Here is an 8,271-nt window from a genome sequence, read left to right as displayed (position 1 = left end):
TTAAACAACGCTACAATACCACATGTCAATCAACCAATGAGTAGTGTCTTGAACACCGTGACAATATTACTCGTTACTTAGAATGTGGTGTCTTAAACACCGCGACAATACCACATTCATACTACAAGAATAAATACATTATATACATACATGCATAATTATTCCACTCACCTCAAAATCGAGCAATACAAACCATGAGTGAAATCTCCACCAAAAGCAACCGAGCAAGCCTTTACCTATAATATGCATATAGGTATACAAACAATCAACACACATTCTCTACGAGAGAATTAGACTCCAACACCCTTAACCAAGTGTTTCTATCTAACTCAACGACCCGCCCATTTGATCACCTAAAATGGACTTCACCAATTACCACTACGGGTGCTAATTCTGACCCATTCCAACAAGTACAATTTAACCTAAATTATACTTGACGCCATTTAAACCAACCTTGGTCTTAAACACCAAATTACTACTTAGGTATAATCATTTCAAACGCCTTTTAAGACTTAACAAAAGTGCTTATCATCTAATTAATCCAAAATTAGGTTTAACTCGCTTGACTTGTCAAATTTACACCCAAAGTACCTACAATCACTAACAACTAGTGCTTATATCTCAAAATCATTATTTGACACCAAAAATCAAGAACAATTAACCCATTTCAACATAAAACCCATTTTGACCCATGTTAGGGTTTACACCCCAAAATCAAGTCAACACGAACCAAAATCACTAGTACTCAAGTGTTCTAAGGTTTAACCAACACATGCAAGATCCAAACTTACAATTTCATCAATCAAAACCCTAAGTCACCAATTTGGGTTTACTTATAAGAATCTTACCCAAAACCCCCAAATTTCTCAATAATGGGTTTATAATTCTAACTAACACAAACCCTAACTCAAACATGAATCTTAAACAATGAAATTCGAATTTAGAATTTACCATAACAATCAAAACGTAGCCGAGAACGAAAGGAACAACTTCATCACTCGCACCTTTGATTGATTCAAGCTTCTTCTTCATCAAAGCTCTAAATCTCTCTCTAGAATCTCCCTCTCTCTCTAAGATAAGATGAGAGAGATGTGTGGATGTCAAAATGATCCAAAATAGGATCTAAAACTGATATTAAAGCCCCAAATCCGTCCACAAGTGAAAAGACCAAAGTACCCCTTTTAATTTGAGTAAAATAGAGCTGCTGGCCCATCAGGCCTCTTGGACGGCGTCTAAAAATGTTGGACGGCGTCCCAATGAACTGAGTCTGAAACTTGTTTTGGTCATAACTTTCAAACCGTAACTCCATTTTCGATGAATCAAATAACGTTGGAAATGTAATGAGATTTAATATCCAATGGTAAGGTTTTGGAACATCATCTCCAAATTTATTTGAGATCCAAATATACGCTTACATGCCTCGTATTTCGAATGACGTTCGAAATAACGCGTAACTGAGAAACGGGTGTTACAATAAAAATATAACTATTCCGTATACACCTCGCATAACATCCAATATTTTTGGCGCCGCTGCCGGGGACACTCAAACGCCGAAGCTAAACACTATATAAAAAAAATTCAAAAATATAAAAACATAAAGAAAAAAAAATTATATATATATATATATTTATATCTATATTTTTAAGTGTTTAAAATTAAAAAAAATTTATTTTTAGTTACAAAAATTAATAAGTAATTGTTAAAATATAAGTTTTATTTAAGTTATATTTTATAAAATTTAAAATCAGAAAATTAAATAAAAGTAAAAAAAAAATTACACGCTGAACCTGTCGAATTTGAGCCTGCAATCGTTTGAATCTGCATACTCCGCACTCGCAGAGGTTTTAGCAGCTAAGATCCGCACTCGCGGAGCTGTCTGACAGCTACAACCTGGTACTGTATTAATTACGTTTTAGGATTTTAATTTAATTATTATTATTAATTAACCTAATTTGGGTTTATATTTAATATTAATTAGTTTTAGTCTTTAAATAAATTTGTATTTTTATGTTTTATTTAGTTTTATTAATATATAAAAATTAATACCTTTATAAAATAATAATATAAAAATAATAATTTTGTAAAATTGTATTTTTATCAACTTAGTTTATTTTTGTATTTTGTATTTTTATTTATAATCGTTTAATTCGTAATTTGTATTTTTTATAGTTCGTAATTAGATTAAACTTAATTCTTGCCGTAGTCATTTTATATTTCTAGATTTTGACGTAAAATCCCTTAAGTGCTTTTCCTTTAGATTAAGATTTAGGCGCTTTAAAATTTTGCTACGCAATTTATGTTTTAGTACCTTTTAAGTTATTACCGTTTTGGATATAGAACTCCTTTAAGCTTTAATACCTTTAGACGCAAGTTTTAATTTTTAGTTTTTAAGCTTTTAAGTTTAGACGCTTTACTTTATTATTATTATTTTTCGACGCTTGTTTTTCGACCTCTTATTTTTCGACGCGCTTTTTCTTTCTCATTTCTACGCTCTAGTTTTTAGGACATAGATTTTATCTTCTTTAAATTTCGACGAAAAATTATTTTAAGAGGTTAAATTGATAGACATCCAAAATTTTCTGGTTCGTAGTAATAGTTGGATTTGTTAGTGGCGAGTTGTGGGCTTCCGATTTAAAGGGTCCTGGCTACCTGCTGCATCTATTGGCTATTCGAAACGTGGGCAAAATCAGAAAAGTCTATTAATTTGATAACTCATATAATTTTTATCTTTATAACTAATAGGATATTCAGTGAATGCACCGAGCAAAACGTTCACCACCTTTCATACGTTCACCACCTGTAACTCGATCAAGATATCTAGCCAACATTGTCGCCGTTGATTTTTCTTTAGAATCGTCATCTAGTCGACCAAGTACTCCAATTCAAATTTCCGATAATCCATTTTTTGAACCCGACCTCACAATTGAGAATCCGGAGGATATTCAGGGACAATTCAGAGATCCTGAACCACTAATCATTCCTCCTGAACCACAAATCACTCATTCAGAGATTGTCGAGGAAGAAACCATTAAGTCAGAATCCTCTAGTGATTCAGATTCAACAAATTCAATCATGGAAAATCTGGAACCTCTAAGTATGGAAGACCGAATGAGGGCTAAACGCACTGGCCAAGGTCACGCAATTACTCAACCAGACATTAATGCGCCAGATTATGAAATCAAAGGACAAATCCTACACATGGTAACTAATCAATGCCAATTTAGTGGTGCGCCAAAGGAACATCCAAACGAACATCTTCGTACCTTTAATAGGATTTGTACTCTATTCAAGATCAGAGAAGTTGAGGATGAACAGATCTATCTCATGTTATTTTCCTGGACTTTAAAGAGAGAAGCCAAACATTGGTTAGAATCGTTACCTGAAGGGGTGATTGATACATGGGATGTCTTAGTTGAAAATTTTCTTAAACAATTCTTTCCGGCATCTAAAGCCGTGAGACTTCAAGGAGAAATCATTACGTTCACGCAAAAGCCAAATGAAACTTTATATGAGGCATGGACAAGATTTGGAAAGTTGTTGAGAGGATGTCCTCAACATGGTTTAGACACTTATCAAATAGTACAAATATTCTACCAAGGATGCGATATTACTACACAAAAAGACATCGATATAGCAGCTGGTGGTTCCATTATAAAGAAAACCGCAACTAAAGCTTACAAAATTATTGATAACACAGCCTCCCACTCACATGAGTGGCATCAGGAAAAAGACATCGTTAGATCATCTAAAGCGGCTAGAGCCGATTCTAGCCATGACTTTGATTCCATTTCCGCAAAGTTTGACGCTTTCGAGAGACGAATGGAAAAGATGACTAAGGATATTCACGCAATACGAATTAGTTGTGAAAAGTGTGTAGGACCACATTTGACAAAAGATTGTCTCAGTATTGAACAAACAATGGAACAAAGAGAGAATGTTTCATACATGAACCAAAGGCCTGAAAATAATTATCAGAATAATTATCAACCGCCAAGACCAAACTACAATCAGAATTATAACCGAAATGTTCCATACAACAACCAACAAGGTCCTAGTAATCAACAAGTATCTAATAATACTTACAATCAGCAAAGACCTATTTTTCAAAATAAACCACCACAAACCGATGATAAAAAGCCAAATTTAGAAGACATGATGTCAAAGCTAGTTGAATCTCAAACGCAATTTTTCACATCTCAGAAACAAACTAATGAACAAAATGCTCAAGCATTTAGAAATCAACAAGCTTCTATTCAAAATCTGGAACAAGAAGTGAGTAACCTAGCAAGGTTGATAGGTGAAAGAAAACCGAGAAGTCTACCTAGCAATACAAATGCTAACCTCCGGAATGAAACAGCTAAAGCCATTACCACAAGAAGTGGTATTACACTTAAACCACCTAAAATACCTGTAATTTTTGATGACGCTATTCCTACTACACAGGCACCACAACCTGAACAAGAGAAGGAAACAGAACCGGTAGTTGAAAAGGTTAATGAAGATAATACAGTTAAGGCAAAACCTTATGTTAGACCATACCAACCACCACTTCCTTACCCAAGTAAAATGAGAAAAGAAAGACTTGAAGCCGAGCAATCCAAATTCTTGGATATGTTTAAACAAATAAATGTCAATCTTCCTTTCATTGATGTGATTTCGGGAATGCCAAGATATGCTAAATTCTTGAAAGATCTAATCACAAATAGAAAGAAAATGGAAGAACTCTCGGCTGTCACAATGAATGCTAATTGTTCTGCAGTGCTGTTGAATAAACTACCAGAAAAATTATCAGATCCAGGAAGTTTCACAATTCCATGTTTTCTGGGTAGTCTTAGTTCAATAGAAGCACTGGCAGACTTAGGTGCTAGTATAAATTTAATGTCGTATTCACTATACGCTAAACTAGACCTTGGAGAATTGAAACCAACACGAATAAGCATACAACTAGCCGATCGATCAGTAAAATATCCTAGAGGGATAATGGAAAACATGCTAGTTAAAGTTGGTACTTTAGTATTTCCAGTAGATTTTGTTATTCTGGACATGGAAGAAGATTCTCGAGTTCCTCTTATATTAGAAAGACCATTCTTAAACTCGACTAAAGAAATAATAGATGTGTTTGGTAAGAAACTGACCCTAAGTATAGAGGATGAGAGTGTTACCTTTTCTGTTGATAGAGCCATGTAACAACCACAATCTGCAGATGATACATGTTATTATATTCAAACTATAGATTCACAAGCAGAATTGTTATAAGAATTTCTAGAATTACAAGGAACAGGAGAATGTTCTTTAGGAGAAGGAACTGAACCAATTGATGAAGCTGAAATATTAGCCGCACTTATGGCTAATGAATACGAACCAACAACAGAAGAAATTCAAATGCTAAAAGCGGAAGATAGATATCGATATAAATTATCGATAGAAGAACCACCGATATTATAGTTAAAGCCACTTCCAAACCATTTGGAATATCCTTATTTACATGGTGAATCTGAATTACCTGTAATAATATCGTCTTCTCTTACGGAAAATGAAATATCTCAACTCATTTATGTGCTAAAAGCTCATAAACCAGCTATTGCATGGAAGATTCATGACATTAAAGGCATAAGTCCTTCGTATTGCACATACAAAATCCTTATGGAAGAAGGTCATAAAACATATGTGCAACGCCAACGAAGACTAAATCCTAATATGCAAGATGTTGTTAAGAAAGAAATTATTAAACTGCTTGATGCAGGTTTAATTTATCCAATCTCTGATAGTCAATGGGTAAGCCCAGTTCAATGCGTACCTAAGAAGGTTGGCATGACTGTCATCACAAATGAAAAAGATGAGCTTATTCCTACAAGGACTGTAACAGGATGGCGTGTCTGTATTGATTATAGAAAATTAAATGACGCCACCAGAAAAGATCACTTTCCCTTACCTTTCATTGATCAAATGTTGGAAAGATTAGCCAGAAACAGTTACTATTATTTTCTTGACGGTTTCTCCGGATATTTTCAATTTCCAATTGCACCCGAGGACCAAGAGAAAACCACATTCACGTGCCCTTATGGTACTTTTGCTTACAAACGCATGCCATTTGGACTTTGCAATGCCCCTGCAACCTTTCAAAGGTGCATGATGACGATTTTTCACGACACGGTAGAAGAATGCATGGAAGTTTTCATGGATGGCTTTTCAGTCTTCGGTGATACTTTTGAATCATGTCTAGTTAATCTTGAATGAATGCTTATTAGATGCGAACAATCAAATCTAGTACTTAATTGGGAGAAATGCTATTTCATGGTTAGAGAAGGCATCGTTCTTGGTCATAAAATTTCAAAGGAAGGAATTGAAGTGGATAGAGCTAAAATAGATGTAATTGCTAAACTTCCACAACCCACCAATGTTAGAGGAGTTAGGAGTTTTCTAGGGCATGCCGGATTTTACCGACGTTTCATAAAAGATTTTTCTAAAATTGTCACTCCTATGAATAAACTCCTAGAAAAAGATACTCCATTCATCTTTTCAGATGAATGCATCAAATCTTTTAATATTCTTAAAGAAAAACTCACTAATGCGCCGATCATGATAACTCCAAATTGGAATCTACCATTTAAACTCATGTGCGATGCAAGTGATTTTGCAATGGGAGCCGTTTTAGGACAAAGGATTGAAAAACGATTTCATTCCTATCTATTACGCTAGTAAGACGTTACAAGGAGCACAAACGAATTACACAACTACTGAAAAAGAACTCCTTGCTATTGTCTTTGCTTTTGACAAATTTCGTTCATATCTCGTTCTAGCTAAAACGGTAGTCTATACCGACCATTCTACTCTTAGATACCTGTTTTCAAAACAAGATGTCAAACCATGATTAATCCGTTGGATCTTACTTTTACAAGAATTTGGTATTGAAATTCGAGACAAAAAGCGAGCAGAAAACCTTACAGCTGATCATCTTTCTCGTCTTGAAAATCACGAATTAGAAGTTCTAAATGAATCGGCCATACAAGATAACTTTCCTGATCAATATCTATTGAAAATCGATTACAGTGAAATTCCATGGTTTGCAGACTATGCAAACTACTTAGTATGTGGATTCCTTGAAAAAAGGTTGTCGTACCAAAAACGAAAGAAATTCTTTAGTGATATAAAACACTATTTTTGGGAAGATCCACATTTGTTTAAAAGTTGTCCCGATGGAATAATACGCCGATGTGTATTCGGAGATAAAGCTAGTCAAATCTTAAACCATTGTCACACAGGACCAATAGGAGGGCATTATGGGCCTCAACTTACAGCAAGAAAAGTTTACGATGCTGGATTCTATTGGCCTACAATTTTCAAAGACGCACACCTTCTTTGTAAATCCTGTGATGCATGTCAAAGGGCCGGAAAAATAAGTCAACGTGACGAAATGCCACAAAATGTCATTCAAGTATGTGAAGTATTTGACGTTTGGGGTATTGACTTTATGGGTCCATTTCCAAAATCTCATAATAATCTCTACATTCTAGTTGCCATTGATTATGTATCTAAATGGGCGGAAGCACAAGCTCTCCCAACTAACGATGCACGAGTTGTAGTCAACTTCTTAAAACGTCTTTTTGCAAGGTTCGGAACACCGAAAGCTTTAATAAGTGATCGGGGTAATCATTTTTGTAATAATCAACTTGAGAAAGTTCTCAAAAGATATGGAGTAACTCATAAAATCTCAACCGCTTATCATCCACAAACAAGTGGACAAGTTGAAAATACCAACCGAGCACGTATTCTAGAGAAAACCGTAGGATCAAATCCGAAGGAATGGTCCATGAAATTGGAGGATGCACTCTAGGCTTTTAGAACAGCCTACAAAACTCCAATTGGCACCACACCTTTTAAACTTGTTTACAGAAAAGCATGTCACCTTCCAGTAGAAATTGAGCATAAAGCATTTTGGGCTTTGAAGACATGTAATCTTGATTTACATGAAGCCGGACGTCTACGATTAAGTCAACTAAACGAATTAGAAGAATTAAGACATGAAGCATATGAAAATTCGTTAATCTATAAAGAAAGAACGAAGAAATGGCATGATAAAAAAATCAGAAGTTCAAAAGAATTTAAAGAAGGAGACAAAGTTCTTCTTTTCAATTCACGATTCAAGCTATTTCCTGGAAAATTGAAATCAAGATGGTCTGGACCATTCATAGTCAAAAGAGTTTTCCCATATGGAACAATAGAGTTGATAAATTCAAATAGGATTGAATTTAAAGTTAATGGTCACAGAGT

At 34.7% G+C, this 8,271-nt stretch overlaps 1 non-coding gene across 1 annotated transcript; it reads right to left on the bottom strand.

The window, feature by feature from the left end:
• Positions 1–3,456: 3,456 nt before the first annotated feature.
• On the bottom strand, positions 3,457–3,563 carry LOC139850775 (small nucleolar RNA R71). The gene has a single exon (XR_011760156.1). It is a non-coding gene; the product is annotated as a small nucleolar RNA R71 (small nucleolar RNA).
• Between the last annotated feature and the right edge of the window lie 4,708 nt (positions 3,564–8,271).

The sequence above is a fragment of the Rutidosis leptorrhynchoides genome, chromosome 5 (assembly GCF_046630445.1).
Source record: "Rutidosis leptorrhynchoides isolate AG116_Rl617_1_P2 chromosome 5, CSIRO_AGI_Rlap_v1, whole genome shotgun sequence".
In the NCBI taxonomy this organism is placed as follows: Eukaryota; Viridiplantae; Streptophyta; class Magnoliopsida; order Asterales; family Asteraceae; genus Rutidosis; species Rutidosis leptorrhynchoides.
This window is presented reverse-complemented; position numbering and strand designations above follow the sequence as displayed.